Below are 21,239 nucleotides of genomic sequence, written 5' to 3'. Positions count from 1 at the left end.
TCACATGAAGTCACTAATAGAAATCAGAAGCTAGTAACTTTTCACTGCCCCATAGCTAAGCTGCTGAAGAAGAACCTATCTCCAACTTTTTTTCTCTCTCTTTCATGGCCTTTCTGTCATCTTGCTTTTCTTTCTCTTTTTAGATATATGTTATTGGAAACTTTGCTAAATGTTCTCTTGGGAATTATTTCAGAAGCATCCAAAATCTTTCTCTCAAACGAGTTTTGTAACTGGCTTAATATTTTTAAAATTTAATCCCATTGTAAATTCTTTACAGTCAGAGTTTCTTGCTCTTAAAATTGACCTCTAAATTGAATGGTAGTTTTTCTGGGAATAAAATACTCTGTAAAAAATATTTTTCCCTTAAGTTTTAGAAGATGTTCCCTAGTGTCTGTTAGCATGTAGCATTTCTGAGACATATGATGCTAAATTGATTCTTATTTTTTTATAAGTAATCTCTTTCTATACCCATCCCATTGTCTTTGTTCTTTGTGTCTAAAATTTCTTTCATATAAATGTCTGTTCTAACCTGCTTAGCATTTTGTTGGCACTTTCAATCAGAAAACATGCACCATTGTTCAACTCTAGTAATTTTTCTTATATTATTTCTTTGATTTTTCTTGCCTCCGCCACTATTAGTATTCCCCAATACTGGAGTTCTTTTAAGCCATTTTCTATTTCTTAGTGTTTTTTCTGCATGATTTGGGCTATCATCTTTTATGCCAGTGTGATCACATCAGCTGTGTTCTGTCAGGGATTTTTCTAAATTTCTGATTTGTTAATAACATGGTATTTATTCTTTTTCAGAGTAGATATGAGCGATCTTATGGAGAAAGGGTGGGAGTTAGAAAATGGGACGAGCTGCCATACTGACCCAAGTTTCAAAGAGGTCATTTCTGTAAGGCTGGAGCCTGCCTGTGACACACGTGGATGGTTATTGTTTGAGATTTCAGAGGGTCTCTGTCAGGCAAACTTTTGGAAGAGCTGTATTCTGGACATAGAATATAAAATATTCCTTTATTTCTCTGGTTTCAGATGGACATTCTCCATTTTAATTTCTTGTATTCCTTTGGGATTCTACTTTCTGTTAATATTTGTGGCTTTTCAAAATATGCTATGCCAAGCATAGAATTCTATTCTTTTGCAGTTGCAATATGCATGTAGTTATGATAAGTACAATAGGGTCCAAATTTTCATCTCATAAGTTTAAAAGATCTTGGAAAAAAGATGGCTCTTTGTTTAGTTCAGAATTGGAGGTAGGGGGCTGTTCAAACATACTGTTAGGCTTCTCAGAGTTCACCTCATGTCAGCAATACCTTTGTACATTTTAAACATTTTAAGAGAGAGAGAGGGGTCATGAAAGAAAGAAAGTGGTCATGCTCCTTGATTCCACAATCCTGGGAACCAGTCAAAGAAATAATAATGCTCCAGCCAGAGTAATCAGAGCAGATATGGCTAATAGATTTGAACTTGAGTTGAAATAAATGATTGATAGAGGCTGCTTGGAACAGCTGTGTTGGAAAAGATTTTGAGGCCACATCTGGGTTCACAGGACAAAGTGTGATTAATGATGTCTGCCATGGTTGTGAGAGGAGGTAGTGGTGGTAGCCATGCCATGTATTTTTAATCCTTGAATAAGAATTTCCTGATGAATAGAACTATTCATCCATGAGGTGGCCAGATTGCAGTAGGAAGATTACAGCATAGTCCAAAAGCATGGAGATAAGATGCTAATGCTATTTGGACTGATTTTATTCAACTTGTAGCCAGAATGATTTTCTGACTTGCCAGAGCCAGTTAGTTGGAAAATAAAGTATGTCATGTCTGTACTCCCACTGCTTGGTTTAAACTTAAACACAGGACTGTAATATATCCCAAATTAGATATTACACAGAAAATGGAATGCTCAGCTGTTCAAAATTTCATTCTAATAAAAATCTTCTTGTGTCCTAGAAAATAGGGATTTATTTTATGATTTTCAGAGTCAACATGGAGAGATATAAAGAAGAGAATATTTACCCATAATACTTTTGTCAGGGAAAAATGCTGCTAATATTTTGGGCTAGACCCTTGTAAAATCTTTTCAATGTATTGTCTAAACTTAATGAGATCATATGATAATATCATATATCCTGTTTTTAGCCAAAAATTTTCACTTAACAAAATTTAGACTTCTTCTTCAGTAAATAAAAATGATCACCTTATAGTATTTTATGGTCTGACAGAATTCCATTATGTATAACATTGCCATTTATTTAATCAAGCTTTGTAAGTTTTTCATATTTTGGTATTATGAAGAGCATATTCATGAGTATCTTTGTATGTAAATACTTGTGGACTTGTTTCCTGAGAATGATTTTCTAAAAAAAATTTTCTGGGTCAGGTTTATGTTATTTTTGTTTTAAAGGTTTTGGTACTGTGTTTCAAAACGGCATTAACAGTAGACTTAATAACTCTTGAAGAGTGTGCTACACAGGATGGCTTCTCTGAGGAAGAGCCTGAACCACTTCCCACGTCATCCGCACACCCACAGCGGCTCTTCTTCTCCTTCATGTTCTTTTAGCTCTCTATCACAGAGAGCATTATAATTCTGAAGAGCAGCAGTCACCTCAGAAGGAGACCATGCACTTGGAGCCTATAGAGTGAAACTTGAGACAAGCACAGGGGTTGCCTGATGCTGCAGACCAAGCACTGTTCCTGTTTTTCCAAGACTACTGAGCTCTCCAGAGGGACCAAGCATTTTGCTCTGTACTTCTTAGGACATACTGGGCTCTTGTCAACAGATAGTGCGATGCCCAGCTCATTCTACTGACTAATCCTTGATATTATTTGGAGCCCTGCAAAAGGAGGCTGAGGCATAGAAGGCTGCTGAATTCTGGGAAAAGACTAGGCTGCCACTGTGCCTTTGGCTGGGTAAAGGAAAAGCAGAGTGCTGCCCCTCGGAGTGAACACTGGAAGGAGGTTTGAGTCAGTGACCTCCTTCACGGCCAAGTCAAACTGCCAGTGGGTCAGGACAGTGGGATTTTCCTACGTGCATTTTCTCTGTTCCTCCAGAGAGACATCTCTCTATTTTATCTGATCATTTTCTTTTGGCTTGACTTTTAACCTTCAAAAAGACCCTTTGTCATTTGTGATACCTATGTTCAGCGTTGGGTGTAATTGCCAAAACAAATGACTCACAAGTCACAGTTTATGTATAAAAAGTAGGAGAGTAAACCTCAGATAATCTGTGTCTACATATTTAAAGGGAAACAAGTTGTTTTTGCTTCATTTTCAGATCATAGCATGATTATTTAATGATTCCACCTTCTAAGGTTTCGTTCTCTCAATAAATTGTTCTGTGGGTCCCTTATTAAAATGAGTAACCAGAGCAACTGTGGCAACTGGCTCTGCACATCGGAGTGAAGACAGAAAGTGAGCACAGGATTTGCGGAGTGGTTGGGGGCCCCTCGCCAGGAGTTCCAAACCTACCCTGCCTGAGTCGGTGAAAGGAACAGTCACTGTCAGGGATGGCTGTTTAGTTTTACACTTAGAAAATCTGGTAAACACACACACACACACACACACACACACACACTGCAGCACCCATATACTTGCCTCAGGAGACTAGAAAAAAGTGTGGTCTTTTCAAAGGCCACATTCTTTTATAAACACAGTAATAGCAGAATTTTTGTTCCTAAAAATTCTAAAACATTTAAGAGTAGGAAAAAACCCAAATTAGAAAGACACTGAAATTTATTTCTGTAACCCTTTCACTTGCAGTTTTTTTTTTAATTTCTGCAACCCTTTCACATGTGTGTGGGTGTGAGTGGTGATTTCCACAATGGTTTGCTCTCCACATGAATCTCATTACTTGGATCACTTGTGTTTTGCCACCATACCTTGCTATAGACAAGAGTAGAGAGCTATTTAATGATCCTGGATGCTGAGAGTGCAGGCACAACAGGAAGCAGTCTGGCTAGAGTTGTGCTTTAGGCTTGCTACTCTTTACTGGACTTACATGAAGACACGTAGGGACTTAAGATAAAGTTGACCCTCTATTTACTATTACTAAAGGTGACCCTCTATTTACTATTCCTTTCTCTACACCTAGCCAGGAAAAGGACTTGCCTGCTTGAGAGAACCTCTCAATTCTGAATGGAGGAAGATTATAGGGCGAACCCCTTAGCCTGGTCTGTGGGTTTCTTCTGTCAACCCTGGGGACAAAGGTAGGGAAGCCGCCTCGTCTGGGAGGAAGAGTTGTGGAGTACATGAAGAAACTTGATATTTACAGTACGTTATTAAAATTTCATAAGTCAAGAATCTTTGGCCTATGCCCAAGGGCTAACACCAGGAATATAAACAGTCATACTGGGAATTCTTTTCTTTTAAAAATAAAATAAAATAAAAATAAAACAGTTTAAAAACAGGCTAATAGGAGAATAACAAAAGTAATACATTGCATATTGTTATCTTCATAGCAGTTACTCAGAGTACAAGGTACAGGTGTGAAATATTGTCCAAATAATACTAGCCCAAAACTTTCTTTTCAATGAACTAAGAGAGACTAGCTGTATGACTATCTTATCATATATATATTTTCTTTTCCCTTCCTTTGTTTCCCCTTTCCCCCACCACAATTTCTTTTCTTTCGAAGTTTCTTCCCAATTCACATATCTATTGTACATTATGAATCTTATTTACTCATTCAGTTTCTTGCACCAGGGAGGCAACATGATGTTTACATATGTGAGTCTGATTTATTTCACTTATGAGTATGGTCTTTAGTTGCATGCATTTACCTAGAAAAGTCTCAGGTTTATCCTTCTTTATAGCTGAACAGTACTCCATTTTATAAAAATGCCACATCTTTTTTATCCATTCCTCAGTTGATAGGCATTTGGGTTATTTCCAAGATTTAGCTAATACAAATTGTGCTGATATAAACATGGGTGCACATATATTGCTGTGGTGTGATGTTTTTAATTCTTTTGGGAAGATACCTAGAGTGGGAAAATCTGGTCAAATAGGGCCTCCAATCCTAGTTTTTTGAGGAATCTCCACACTGATTTCCACAGTGGTTGCACCACTCTGCACTCCCACCAACAATGGAAAAGGGTTCCTTTTTCCCCACAGCCCCACCAGCATTTGTTATTGGTTGATTTCTTCACTTGATCTTAGCCAAAAGGCTGAGAAGGGATTGGTTGATTTCTTGATGGTAGCCATTCTTTCTGGGTTGAGGTGTAATCTCAGTGTTGTTTTAATTTGCATCTCTCGAATGACCAGTGATGTTGAACATCTTGTCATGTATTTATTTGCCATTTGCATTTCCTCATTTGAGTAGTGTGTACTCATCTCAGATGCCAATTTTTGGATTGGTTCTTTGAATTTTGGGGGCCTGATGTTCCAGATATAAGTCCTTGTCTGAGGGACAGCTGGCTATAATTTTTTTCCTACTCTGTGAGTTGTCTTTTGACTCTGTTGGTGATTTCTTTTGTTGTGCAAAAGCTTTTTAATATGGTGAGATCCTACTTGTTGATTTTTTGTAGTATTTCCTGTGATGTCTGGGTTTTTTTCATGAAGTCTATACCTATATCTATGTCTCCAAGATTTCTGTCTATTTTCTCTTCCAGTAAATTTAGTGTTTCTGTCTTAATATTTACATCTTTGATTCATTTTGACTTTAGTGCATGGTGATAGACATGAGTCTAGTTTTAGTCTTTGGCATGAGGAAAGCCCATACTGGGAATTCTTTATCTACCATAGGTCCCAATAAGGATTTTGCTTTAAAGCCTTACCAGAGAGCTAATTTGACTGGCCTTCTGTCATTTAGCAAAGAACTTAGAAATTGGTAGGAGCATTGTAAGTTTTTTTTGTGTGTGACTTAAATCTAACCTGAAGATACCTCCAGCCAAGAGAACTACCTACTGCTACAATTGTTGACCCTGTACTTGAAATTTTAAAATTCCTTATTATCAAGCTGTAAATAGATTTGAATCCTTTTTCAGTAAATATGGACCATGCTATATGGAGTTTCGAATTGTGGCATAGTGCCTGAAACATCATTTGATAAAAATCTTTCAGTTTAATTAAATATATTCCAAAAGTACAACTTTTAATGACTAGGTAGTTTCCTGTTAAATAAATACATCACATTAATCAGATCAATTCTAAACCATTTTTATTATAATAAAACCTATACTGTTTATTATATATGTAAATATTTTTATACATTTCTGATTTTTTAGGGAAAAAATTAGAATAGGGCTAACCTGGGAAATTTTATTCCAATTATTTATATTTTAATTGATTTTTAGAAATCAACATTATTCTATCCATATGGATTGCCACCCAGATTTTTTGGTTAGCAAGTGGTGAGCATTATTTCATGTGATGAAATATTCATTGAAAACACAACAGATTTTTTTTTTAGTGGCCACATGATAGCTTACCTTTTGACTATGCTGTTTATCCTTGTTTAGCCTTTTTCATCTATTATTGAATATTCCCATTTTTTCTCTACATTTTTGGTGTTATAAATATTGTTGCTGTGATCCTTGCCATATATATATTTCACTTAATTAAGAAAACAAAGTACAGTATGAACTCCCATATCCATTACTGAGCTTCAGTGATTATCAGTACGTGGCCAACCTTGTTTTGCATATAACCTCCGAATCTCCCCTCCCAGTGGGCTGTGGTGCAGAAAACAACCGAGGGTGTTTTCGTTTCAGAAGGCACAAAAGGAAAATGATCATTTGTAGCGGGTAACATCACAGCCTTGCTGTGTTGGATGTATCTGATGATTCTAACCCAGTCATTTATCCGAAAAGTTTAGAGAGCTAACGTTGTTGGGGCATGTCCTTTTTGAGTAAACACATTATTCTTAATTTCATTGTAGTTAATTTTAGGTTCTAATTATCTGAGGGTAAAGAGGTTGTCATTGGGCCCTCTGGGCAGATCATCTGAAATGGGGGAAGTGTGTGCTGCCCTTCCTAGATAAGGCACGATTACCTCTGAACCTCCAATCATGGTAAATAGAGAAAGTGCCAAAGTTAACTAGAAGACATACTTACTTTATACATGGCATAACATTTTCAAATCTTCATCTTATGCTTTTAGTGTTGGAAGTAGAGAGCGAGGGATGGTTTGCAGAGGAAATTGTTAAACGTGATCCCCCAGAAATGCTGTGACAGGCTTTTTGGACTATGATGTGCCATGCACCCACCCACTCTGAGGAGGGAGTCAACAACTGTAAACACATCCCAAAGGTATTTAAGTACGTCATGGATCACGTATAAGTACAGACACTCCCTTTTCATCTAATCCGGCCAAATTGCCTCTGCTCAGAGATCGTGAGCTCCCCCTTGCACACAGTCCAGCTTTCTTACAGACGCTCCATCCCTAGCCCTGGTTTTTTGCCAACACTGGGGACTGAGCCCAGGCATCACGCGTGCTAGGCAAGTGCTCTGCCACTGGATTATATCATCCTGCCTTACTTCTGATTTCTAATCCAGCCATGTGCTGCTTCTGCTCTTCCTGCGTTAACTTCAGCCCTTTGGCCTCTCTTGGGAGCAATGTGATTCTGTCTTCTTTTCTTCTTGTGTTTTCTTATTTACTTCTTCTACTATTCTTTTGCTTTCAACAACTTTATTTTACTAATTTTGCTGTTATCTTCAGATTGGCACCTATAGCTTGATTGGCTCTTATTTAACCTTTTCTTTCTTGTAAAAACAAAACAAAACAAAACAAAACAAAACAAAAACATCACTTTCAATGCCATATATGCACCCCTAAAATGATACCCTTGTTTTTCTGTAGGTGGAAATTAGCTCAACTCACATGAAATCATCTCTTTTTTAAAAAATCAGAAACTCTAACTAGGGAAGATAAAGCTTTACTTTTTCACCCAAGCCTACTGCAAGGCAAGCTTATATTTGAGGTTGTGGTTCAGAACTGACTACAGAAGACAGAGGAGAATGTTTTCCTCAAAAGAGAAAGAGAGGGGGCCAGGGATATAGCTCAGTGGCACAGAAACTACCTGGCAAGCATGAGGTCCTAAGTTCAACTTCCAGTACAGAAAAGAAAAGAGAGAGAGAAAGAGAGACGGCAAGGGAGAGGGAGAATTCCCCTCTAGATGGGAAGAGAGCTCGCTCTAGGACATGGAGGCTATAATCCAAGAGGCACTGCATGTCCATATTTTTCTCATGCTTCCCACTAAGATTTCTGAGGGAGTAAAAAATACAAATGAACTCCAAAAAGAAGAGAACTAGAACTTGTGGAGAACTGTTTTAGCAGTAGACTGGAATTATAGAGCTATTTCTCTTAAGGAGAAGTAGCCAAAGGTATGTCAAGGAAAGAATGGTGTGCAAATTTGAGATTTGATTTCTGGGAAGATAAAGCATAAATTCATTCTGTTTAAAATCAGGATGAATCCAGGATTAAATTAAGCAGTGCTTAATAAGACTATGAGAAGCTGGCTATGGTAGCACATGCCTGTACCCAGTACTTGAGAGGGTAAGGCAGGAGGATCGCTTCAAGTTTGGGGCCAACCTGGGCTACAAAGTGAGTTCAAAGCCAGCCTGAACACAGCAAAACCCTGTCTCAAAAAGACAAAACAAAACAAAACAAACAAACAACCCCAAGATTATGAGAAAGGAGGACATAAATGTATCAAGTCCCTGATATTTCTATTAATCATATCTGATTTATGTTCTATTTAAACAAAGCAATTAGAAATATTAATAAATATTTGTGTTCATCTTTGTGTGTAAAGAGTAGTAGGGAATGAATCCAGGGAATTTACAATTAGTTATGTCTCCATTGTTTTTCTTATTTTTTTATTTTGAAACAGAAACTTGCTAAGTCACTGAATTTCCAAGAATAAACTCACACTTTCAATCTTCCTGCCTCAGCTTCCCAAAGTGTTGAGAATATAAGCCTGTTCCACCACACCCAGCCATTACTTGTTTATTTTAATAAAGTTTATTTTACTTTCATGTAAAAAGGTATAATTATAGAAAAAACTTTTTTTAATTTCTCATTTAATGTCTATGGAGCATTTCTAGGTGCAGCAAAAGTATAACTGCCAATAACACTATGACAGTTAATGTATCTATAATTTAAATGTTTAAGTACTAGTAACAGAATAGAGTTCTTTAAAGGGTTGATCTTGCAAACCTAAATTTACAAAATACTAGCAAATGTCAAGCCAACTAAGACATATCTAAGTTGTCTTTCACCTAACAAAGAATCATCAACAACTATTTTAGTGATATAATGTGATATTTACAATGTGTATAACAAATATAAGTATGTAAAGTGATATCTAGTGTATTTTTTTGTTCCTAGACATTCTTTGTTCTCCTGTTTCTCTGTATTGTATCAGTGACATTTATTGGTCAATAAATGATGACTACAGTCTAGAATAAAGCAATTTTCATATTCAGGCTGTTTTCAAGTCCAGAGCAAGTTAAACTACGTGAAAGTCAAAACATTTAGTTTTTAAGAGCCAGGGTCTGGGTTTTGGTAAAGTTCCTGAAAACTTAGCTTCATGTATCAAGTTCTATCTCCTGCATTGATAAACATGTAGAGAATTTATACCATGAAGTCTAGAAAAGGCCTTTGTCTGACCTGACACCTGGATGGTAGAGCAGCAATGACCAAGAGAAACGCACAGGACTCCCAAGCTGCTTCCCACAGTGGGAGAGCATAAGGTAAGCAACTAAGAGGCAACATGAAAAATGAAACAAAGCAAACACAAAAACAGAGATGATTCCGCTTGCATGCATCAACAACTTGGCCCTAATAGAACCATAGATGTTAGCAATGAATACAGTGAAGACACAGGCTGATACTTGAGGTCTGGAGAGCTAGTTTACATTTTAGAGGCCAGTGGGAGCATTGGACCCTGTGGGGGAACATTCCATGTCAGGACTATACACAGACCCCCAGGGACCCAGACTGTATCCACAGAAGGGAAGGCAGCATGGAATGAATAAAGTTGGACCAGAGCTCGTTTCCAAACAAACATTTATGGTAGATCTTTCTCAGATGGGGAGGGGGTCAAGAGATGCAGGATGCGGACAGGAACAGGAAAGAAATGAGAAAGGAATTTAGGATGTGTTTTGTGAATGTACCACCTCCACACAAGGAGCATAAACATTATGAACTGCAAACGTACTAAAGATCTTTTTAAAAAACTAATAAGAATTCAGTCTATCTAAAATAGAACTGTGGAACTTAATTGTATACAAGATCTGTTCTATTACAAAAAGAAGGGCCAGATAATTAATTTCAATTAGCAAAAGTTTTAGCTTTATACATCTGAGTATTGTAATTATGAGAAAATCAAATTTACAACATAATCCCTTACCACAAAGAACTTACAATGTTAGGCAAACTTAAAAACCCAACACTGCAATGAAATAATGTCAGAAACATGTCTAAATGAAAGTTAGGTCTTTTAGACCTGCCCTTATTTGGCCTCCATAGCATCTGGCGTAGTTTATTCCTCTCTGGTCCTTGAAACACTGATTTACTTTGATTTTGATGACTCTGTATAGCTTCCTTCCTTTCATCTGAGGGGTATTATTCTTTTCCCTTGCATGTTTGTGCACCTTGGGCTTCTTGATTAGACCCTGCCTTTTCCATTGGAGTCCCTGGTGAGTGTCATGCATGCTCGCAGCTTTCACTATCATCTATGTGCTGTTGACTTCAAATCTAAATCTCTAGCCTAGTTCTCTTCAGAAACTCTGACTTCTTGGTTGTTTTTAGGGTAATTCTGCAATGATACCCCACAGACTATAAAAAAATCAATACTTTCAAACTCATTTCTCTGTGTCACCATGCCCAGCACAAAACAGTTGCTCAGGTATGTATTGTAGATGCAATAATGCACTGTAATCACCCATTTTCTTGACAGTCTCCAACATAGATTTATAAGCAGGCTGCTATGGTTCAAATATAGCTTGCTGCCAGCAAAACTCAGTGTCCACGGTGGCAGTGTTGTGAGCTGGGGCCTAGTGGGAGGTGTTTGATGTGTAGGGGCAGAGTCCTCATGAAGGATTAATGATTTTCTGGTGGAATGAGTTAGCTGCTGCAGGCACTAGACTTCATTTTCTCTCTTCCACAGGGGTCTGCTTGCCCTTGCACTTTTTACCATGAGTTGATACAGCACCCTGTGGCTTTCCAGTTCTGGGCTTTCAAAATTCCAAAACTGTGAGCTAAAATGAACCTCTTTTCTTAATAAATTACTCTGTTTCAGGTATTCTGTTATAGCAGCAGAAATGGACTAAAACATAGAGTTAATGTGTTTCTCAAAGCCCGTTTCTTTCCCAGCGTCCTGCACAGAATGTTTGTCATTTAGTGTATGCCTCAGGTGATGTTTTTTTGAATGAATAAATGAATGAGTATAGAGAATAAGTGCTGTGCAGTTTAGAAGAGTGAGAGATAACCTTGGTTTGGACCATCAAGGAGAGAATTTATGGAGTGTTCTAAGTACTATTGTTGCACAACAAATTGCCCCCATATTTAGTAACTTAAAACAACCATTTATTTTGCTTGTGATTTGGGATTAAGAATGTGAGGCAGGACTGACATGGTAGTTCTGGGTGCTGACTGGGGCTGTAGTTATCTAAAGGCTTAACTGGCCTTACATATCTCTCTGCTTCCTCTCTCTCTCTTTCTTCTTTTTCCCCTGGTGCCAGGATTAAATCCAGGGTGTTCGAACTGAACTACATCCCCAGACTTTCTTTTTTTAAAATTTTGAGGTAGGGTCTCACTCAGTTGCCCAGATTGGGCTTTAGCTTGCAATCCCCAGTCTCCCAGAGCAAGGGGTTATAGGTATGTGCCACCATGCCCGGCTCAATTTCCCTTCTTGATTGGCAATTCTGGGGAGCTCAGCTGGGCTGTCCACCAAACTGTCTATGTGTCTCCAGCATGGCGGCTTCAGTGTACAGTACTTGGACTTCTTCTGTGATTCCTCACTTTCCCTAGAGCAAGCCTTCCAAGGAAAGCAGATGGAAGCAACATGACCATTTCTGGCCGAGCCCTGGAACTTACACAGCAACCCTTCTGTTGCATTTTTATTGATTAAAAGCAAATCCCCGAGGCTCACCCAGATATAAGAAGAGGGGATCTGCAGGGGGAAGAATGTCACAAAATTAGAGGACCTGTTTTAACACTGCCACCCAGGGAACTGGATTTTTGTTAAGTCTGTCAGATACATTTGCAGACTTTGAATAGGCGTCAGATTTTAATGGGTAGAAAGACAGATTGGATTCCAGGTACACAAACACTCATGGGAAAAAGGGCTGGGATAAAGGCTGAGTCACAAGCAATGAATACTCTAGTTTGGCAAAAGTGTAAGTTTTGTGGAGGGAGGTGTTGGGAGTGATCCTGAAAAGATGGTGCCTTACGTGCAATAGTAAGAATTCTGGTCCTTTTTTATTGCAGGAGGCAACCCTTGACATGACGAGAGTAGCATGTTCAAAGCAGTACTTTTGGAAGATTGATTAGGCCCCACGACTCATAAGAAATTGGAAGGGCTAGACTATAAGCAAAAAACTATTACAATAATTTTAGAGGCAATAGGGCACTGCCTCAGTCAAAGAAGTGGAACTTAACATGGAAAAGAGGGAATGAATAGGGGAATTAAGTAAAGGAAAAAAGCAATAAGACTTGAGGATGAGTAGGTATGAAGGAAATCCTGGGAGCTGAGGGCTGTCTGCTTTCTGTGGAGGAAATGCCATGTAATTCCGGTTTCCTGTGCTGGTGGCAATCTGAAGAATTCTTCAGCTCCTAGGGAGGTGGCTTATGTCCCTGTGTTAAGTATCTAACTGAGTAAATGCAATTCATCTTCAAGCAATACAGTATGTAAGATTATGGTTTGAAATGAAGAACTACAGTAGTTGGAAGAAGACATCAAAGGGAAGCTCCTTTCAAAATTTCTCCCTCATCTCCCTTTCTGGCACATGCTTTAGTAAGCATCATATATTGATTCTATGAGTTGAGTGCCACTACACTTATGAATTTCTTTATAAAAATCATGCAAGAAAACAAAGGAATCGTAACATCAAGAATAACAATAACTAAAAACTACACTTCGTACTCTCTGGCATTTTAACACATTCAAGATGTACTTTTGGCTCCCCATCCTGATAATCTCTATTTCCCAAGGTGTGAACAGGCTGAACTATGGAAATTACTCACCGTTTTTATTTATGATCCATTTCACAGCTTTAAAATTAAGTTGACATCTGGTGTTAGTAGATATTCATTACCTTTCTAAAATGCCATTTAGAAAATGGATTGTTTAGGGGCTAGATGGCAAAGCAGGGGACATTTCACACTCAGGGCTGACCCTGTGTATAACATGCTATTCTTAGAAGTTCTCCTTACAGGCGTTTATGGTGTATACTACTAACTTCTACTAGTGGGCTGAGCAGACTCTCCTGGGCTTCTTTGCATCTTTCTATTTTGAAATAATCTTTATCTTGTTTCTAGAGTAAAGCTTTTGTGTTCTGTAAAATATTATTCATGTCGACAGCAAGACATAAATAATGAACCATCTAAAGCATTACAGCTAGCTAACACAATTTGAAAGGCTTATATACATTAGAATTTTTAAAAACACAACAAATGAAAAGGGAAGAAAAAACCCCACCAGAAACACACACAAAAAAGTAAGAAATAGGTCCTTCTTCATAAAGAAATTCATCTCATGTATGGATGCCTGTGAGGCTCAGAAATCACTCAGTCCTAGAAGTTGTGAGCCAAGTCTTCTCAGAGGTGCTTTTCTTTTCCCCAAAGAAGTCATAACAGGAATATATATAGATCTATAATGCCTTTCTGTTGGGGAAATGAAAGTACTTTCAGAACAATCTCATAACATTGTGATGGAGGGAATGATGGCAGGTTTTATATTACCCCCATCATACAGGTGATGGAGACCCTGATAAATGGAGCTGGTAGCAAAGTCACAAATAGAATCTAGACCTCCTGATGTACAGCTAGGACTTCAGTAGTTAAATGAAAAATATGTTCCTGGTTTATTCAGCCTTCTGTCATCTTTCAAAGAGAACCATTCTCCTCAGGTTATTCCTGTACACGGACCCCTCCTCTGCACTAAGTGGTAGGGTATCTGGTTCAAATTTTAAATCTGAATTTTGTGTTGCAAAATGATACCACCAACAAAAAGATAAAAAATTTAGTTGGATGGTAAAACTAGTAGAAATAGAAGGTAGAATTTTGATTGCCAGAGCCTTAGGGAAGGGGCAGTGGGAGTTGCCATTCAACGTAAATAAAATTTCAGTTTATATAAAATGACAAAGTTCTAGAGAGCTACTATGCAGCTTTGTGTTTATATTTAACAATAAGGTATGTCAAAATTTGGTAAGATGGTAGATCTCATGTGGATTTTTTTTAGAGCAATAAAAATATTTTTGTTGGAATGTATCAATACCCTAGCAACAGCATTATGACCACACACTGATCTATGACAGCTCTGGGGAGTGCCGGGGTTCATTGCTACTTGGAGGGGAGGAGCATATGCCCTTTCTGAAATCTGATAAAAGCTTCTCTCCCCAGAAAGACACACATTCATATTTCCATGGCTGTTGAAGTCAGTACTATCTTAAGTAGATCCTTAAGTACCTGATTAATATTCCAATATTGTAGGAAACACATGAGTTTGAGACAGATCTTGGATTAAATTCTAGTCCTACCTTGCAATGTGACTTTGAGAAAATTACTTAATTCCTCAGCACTGATTTTCTTATCTGTATGGTGAAAATTACACCCCTGAGTTGAGGTTATTGAGGAGATTAAAAACACAATGCACACACAGCATTTGGTTCAGTGGATGGAAAGTGTTTAGGACATGATCGTTCTTTTCTCCTATGAGATATCTAGTGGAGCAATGTCGCTGCTGTCTGGAGCAGTCATCCTGAGGCCAAGGCTCAGGCCACATCTACCTGATGGCTCGGGACCTTATGCCAGGGGCAGATTGGCACAATTCATCGAGGGCTGGAGACTTTCAAAGTCTAAATCATGCTGTTTTGCTCTGTTAGCCAAGTCTTTTGACATTCCTTCTGCATTATGATGGTTCCCCACGGTGTGAATCCCATCTTCCTAAGATAGAATGAAAACTCCCACATTTCTCAGTTTCTTTTGCCTCCGGGGTGCAGTCACGTGACTTGGTCCTGCTAATCAGATGCACACACAGAGATGCAGATACAGAAGTGATTTATGTGAGAAAGCAGGATGGTGTGCAGGGGATCCACTTTGCAAGCACAGATGGTGGGAGAGGCAGCAGTGTTCTGGAATCACCAAGAGCAGCAATTTCCTTTTCTGCCAGTTCTGCATGGAAGTTCTCCGGTCGGGGTTGTTCTCCCAAACTCAGCCCAGAGCCTCTTTCTTCAGTTCTTCCAAACACTCAGTGAGTGTTCTAATCATTTTAATGAATCATTTCATATTTAAACCAGATAGAATAGTTTCCATGGTTTGGCAAGGACCCCAACTATCATAATGCCAAACTATCACACTATTTCACTTCATCTTCCTGTGGGCCACAACAATGCTCGGGAATTAATTTTGCAATATGGCTAAATGTAATAAAGAGTCCTAATATTGCTATGTATGGGTGGAGTTTACTTAAGAATGGGGTTTTCTCTAAATATGGGGCATACACTATTCCCATTCAGACCAGGGTCTTGTATGGTATCTTCCGGCTGCTAGCGGGGAGGCTTTTGTAGCTTCAGTCTCAAGGGTTCCTAGAGTGTTCCTTCTACTCTATTTACATCACATATAAGCAGTCCTTACTAGTTTGCCTGTTTAAGGAAGGAAAATAGTAGGAAAAAACTTCTGTGGGCAAAACAAAACAATGAGATTTGAACTGGAAGTGTGTATGCAATTATTATTTTTGTTAAAATGAGAGACTCTTCAGGAATGAGGCTACATTAGACATAAACAGTTTTTTCTACTTCTAAAATATTTTAAGATATTTCTTTCAACACATGCATGTTGTAGGTTGATTTAACTTTCTTTGATAGACTTTTAATAAAGCTGATTAAAAGTCACATTGTGGCAATAGGATCATGAGTTCATTTGGTAAGTATCATTATGCCACTGGTAGGAATTAGCACACGTGAGATGCTAAGCAAATAGAGTACAGTATGTTTTCATTTTCAAGACTATATAATTTAGTAGGAAAACAGGTAATTCCAACATAGTACAATGCTAGTATCTCTTTCTGCCAGGACTGAAAAACGTCTTTTTTTTCTGCCAGCATATTTTTTTTTCTTAAGTATTTCAACTTCAAGTAAGAAATATCCCATTTCATCCCAGTAAGTAATGGTTTCCTCACCTTTGATGGAATCAACACCCTTAACTTAGGTCAGGAATACATCTTTAAATATAGTAACACTAATAGCTTTTGGGTTGCATTCAGATATCTTATTTCCTCCTGGACTGGTGACTAGTGAACTCAGATGAGCACACCTGTATTCCTTAGGAGTCCTTGGTGTCATGCAACAACTGACTAGCTAATTCAATCAGAAGAGAGTTTCATTAACTGAGACACTCATAGTACAAGTTGGAGAAAAAGACTTGGAGTTATAACCATGGAAATTCCAGATGTAGCAGATTTGATCTGATAATCTTGTTCAGAAAATGCTGTTCTTGTGTCACCCTCAAGATTCAAAGTCTAAGGATATTCCACTCCTAGATCAATAAGGCCAGGAGGGGGCTGGGGATTTAGCTCAGGGGCAAAAGCGCCTGCCTGGCAAGCGCAAGGTCGTGAGTTCAGTTCCGGTACCGGAGAAAAACCAAAAAAAAAAATAAGGCCAGGAGTATTTAAAAAGAAATAGGTGATTCCTTGAGAATAAATTGGAATGCTCTTCCAAAAGTAGGCTGAAATGTCTATAGGACAGCTTGATTCCAAAGATGTCTACTATTATCTTGATACTCCAGGTGTGTGGCCCCATAGCTCTCACCTTGGGCATTTTCCTGGATAGATGTTGAATGGGAGCATTGATTTTGCTGCTTCAAGTGTTATTCCTGCCCCAAGTTTGGCTTGTTATTGAGGACAAGAGAGGAAAACATTACTCTCCTTGGGTAAGGAAAAAGGAGGAAGGAGGAAGTGGGCCAGTGAAGACTAGGTTGGTAGTTCTCCACATTGACTACCATGAAAATGACCCACAGATTTGCCTTTTAATTATATATTTTGAACTAATTTTAGACACATAAAAGTAAAAAAATACAGTTTCCTAACATTCCTCATCCTGCTTCTCCTAGCAATAACATAATTATAATTGTAATTATCAAGATCATACAATTAATACTAGTATGATATTGTTAACTATAAAACTACAGATTTGATTCAAATTTCCCCACTAATCTCCTTCCTTCCTTTCTTTTCTCTGTTTTGTTCCACGATTCTATCTGGGGATCTACAGTAAGTTTTGTTGTTATTTTTTGTTTCTTTAATGTTTTCTCACACTTTATCTTCCATGGCCTTGATACTTTTGAAGAGTACAGAGATTCTATATAATTCCCCTCAATCTGGTTTGTCATGATTAAGGCAAGGTTATACATTTTTTTCACAAACACCATATAGTGATGCTCTACATCCAATAAGAGATCCTTTTTTCCTCAAACTTTTGCTTGATCATTGGAGGCCTGTTTCGGGGTCTTTTCAACCCAAAATAATCATTGCTATGGGGTTTCCCAAATGATGATTCACTTGTCCCTCCTTGTTTTTTTTACTAACTTTATTAATTGGAATTTTATTGTGAGGATCTATTGTGAGGAAGAGCTGTTTCTGCTCCTCCTATTACTTTTAATTTTATTATTTCTTTATGACTTTGGGCTTCCAGATATTAATTTTATCATATGATTTCAAATCCAACGCCATCTTTGTTGTTCCCCAAGTTGTTCCAGCTTTCTCCGCTGAGGGCTTCTTTAGGCAGGCATCTGCATTCTTCTAGCGAACGTCCCATCTTTCTTTGAGCATTGCTTCAACTTATGGCTCCTGGAGTTGCTCCAGGCTCATTTTGTATTCTCTCTGCCTAAACCCTAAAACCAACCACTTCCCATATAGGGAATCTGTTAATCCTGGTGTCACACCCCAGCATAAGCCAAACAAATCACAAGATCTTGGGATGGGGCCCAGGTATCCGGTGTCCAGATGATTCTGATGTGCATCTGAGTTGGGAACCAGAGGGCTACGGCAGTATGTTTTGATGACCTTGTGTCTATAAAACCCCTGGGAATCTGAAGACTGTGACTTAGAAGGTCTGGGGCAGGGATTCTGCCTTTCTAACAAGCTCCCATGTCAATTTATTGGCAGACCGCACACCTTGAGGAGGTGGAAGACACTATTTCCTCAAGCACAAAAAGCCTTGCAAATTACCTAAGGTTGCAAAATGACTTGGGGCTGGGGAGAGTTGTTGTGCTAGGTTACTGTTCAGCATAATTTTATTTTCTAATTAGTTGGAGTTAGTGGTGAAAGCAACCACTTGCCATGTAGTACAGACACAGTCAAGGAGATTGCTTTAAGAATTGATAATGGAAAATGGAAGTGTTTGATCCTGAAAGCAAAGCTCTACAGTGAATAAAAATGAGTGAAAATGTTTACTTGTCTTCTGTTTCTTCAACAGGCAAAGAGTACTGGATAAATCTTTTTGAAAAATGGAGAGTGAACATTTCAAGCTGAAAGCATAACAAAAAATCACAGATGTGAATATCCATCTTGGGAAGACAAATGCAAAGGATTGGAGTCATCTGTGGGAAGTAGGTCACCATTTTGAATTTTGCTTAATAGAATTCTTAAAGGAACATTGTCCTCAGTAACTTTGTGTGTAATAGCTCAGTTTTTGCAGCTATTTGTAGAGCATGTGCATTCCTGTCCCTAGCTCCTCACTGACTCTGTCTCCTCAAGGTGGCTGGTCTCTAGGTACATAGGAACTGGTCCCCAAAGAATCCAACTACAGCCAGTTCATTCCAGCCACTTTTTACAGAACCATACACACATTTGCCTATAAGTGGCTCTTTGATCCCCAAGTTAGAATCCTCCTCAGTAATGCTCAACCCTTAGTAGACTTTATATTTACTTTTTAAAGGGTGCCCTTAAACAGATAGATTCCCACACCTCTGAGTGGGGACACAGAACCAGCTTTCCCCACTACGTTGGTGATCTGATGCCAATGTCCCACACACCTTGAAAAACATCAATCCATGAATTCAGATCAGCAGACATCCCTTTTGATCCATCAAAGACTCAATTTGCTAACAAAGCTGAGTTCCCTATCTTTCTTTTTTTTTTTTTTTTTTTTTTTTTTTTTGGTACCAGGAATTGAACTCACAACCTCGCGCTTCCAGGCAGATGCTGTGCCTCTGAGCTATATCCTGAGCTATATTCCCGGCCCTCTTTCTTGATTATTATGGAAGCTGCAATTCAAGTTATTACTCTCCCTTCCTGTCCTTTTCCACCATCATTAAAAAAAAAAATCCCCTCTTTTGGAATTTTGCGTTATAATCTTTCTTTCCCTAGGGCCATAGGCACAAATAAAAACTTGAAAGGATATGAGGGCTTTTGTTCCTGACTAAATGATCAGAAAGTGCCATGGCCTATATCATGCTATAGTTTCCAGTAAAAATCAGAAAATCTGATCTACATAAATTTAACAGCCTCATTTTAGTTGATGTTTATTGCCTCAAAATTGTACTTCTTTACTCATGGTGTAGAGAAATCTATTATTAATAATGATAACAAAGATAACCCACCAAAGGTGAATAAGTGGCATCATCTTTGTAATCCCAAAATAACTTGATATTTAGTATTTTTCAGTGCATTGAATAGGAACACATTAATTTGTGACTTTGGAAAAATGTTTAGTCTCAGTTTCTGATGTTCTGTATGTGCGAAGAAGAGTTGATTTCAATTTTATGAAATCCTAAATTTAATGCTTGAGGGAATTATCCCCTCTGTGGGAATGGATGAAGGGTGTGAGGAACTGTTTTGGAAGATCCTCCCTTCGACAGAGTTGACATTCACTCTTGGCTTCACCCACACACCAGAGAGCAAAGAGATTCCCAGAGGCAACATCTCCTGTCACTAAGGAAAACAACACAGAAACCTGAGGTAAGCCTCTAGTCACAGAAGACAAAGGCTGGGCGTGGTTAGGAAGCTTGGCAGCACAGCCAAGAGCGTGCACACAGCCTGATTGTTCTGGGGTAGGTGATTTTGTCTCTCCTGAGGAGCAGGTCCAGTCTGACTCTACAGCCTGAAGCTCTATTACTGACTTCTCAGGAAATATGACGATGTTAAAAAAAAGTTTTCTGGCTCTTTCCCACTGGAAAAAGGCCGTTGTTTCACACTCACGTCAGGGCCCCAAATTTCCAACCTTAAGGACATTTATGAGAACTTGTCTTGGAAAGAGCACTTTTCTAGACATCAAGGAAGATGCTCATATTTTTATAAGATAGGAGAGGTGAACTGTAGGAGTTACACAAATCTAAACTGAGTCTTGGCCCAGCAGTTGTGCCACATCCCAGGTTATTAGGCAGCTCTTTGTCACGGTGATCAAATACCTGAGGAAAACAACTTAGAGGAGGAAAGGTGTATCTCAGCCCATGGTCTCAGAAGGTCCGGTCTGTAGTCGGCCAGCTCTATTGATTCAGGCCTCTAGTGAGGCAGAAACAGCATGGTGGAATCCTGCCCATCTCACAGCACCCAGGAAGCACAGAGGGAAAAGAGCCGGAGAGGGAGGAGTCAGACACCACATACAGTGCCCAAGTTCACCTCCCCGTGATCTCTTACCTTCAACTATGTCCCAATGGGTAAGTTTCTATTACTTCCAAGTAGTGCTATCAGTGTACAATCTTATCAATGGATTAATCCACTGGTGAAGTCAGGGCCTTCATGACCCATGTTACATCTTGTAACACCCAGAATTTGTCTCTCGGCCTCACTGGGGTCATTTTTGGGAACTATCATGACCTTCCGATCATCTTCTATTTGTAGGGTCGTTCTTTCAGTTTTCCCAGTTCTTCCAGAGACATTTAGCTTGAACTACAGTCATATTTCCCTCATAGGCAGATGTGGAGATGATCAAGCCTACTGTGAAACTGCAGGTCTTAGAGAGTGCAATCCATGTAGTCAATCACAGTTTAAAGATATCTTTGGTTTCAATAAAGTATAATAATTTCAGACTGTATTCCTTACTAGAAAGTTACTATTTCATGAAATTTTATATATA

Source organism: Chinchilla lanigera, unplaced genomic scaffold (genome assembly GCF_000276665.1).
Source record: "Chinchilla lanigera isolate Chin_1 unplaced genomic scaffold, ChiLan1.0 scaffold00045, whole genome shotgun sequence".
Lineage (NCBI taxonomy): Eukaryota > Metazoa > Chordata > Mammalia > Rodentia > Chinchillidae > Chinchilla > Chinchilla lanigera.
This window is presented reverse-complemented; position numbering follows the sequence as displayed.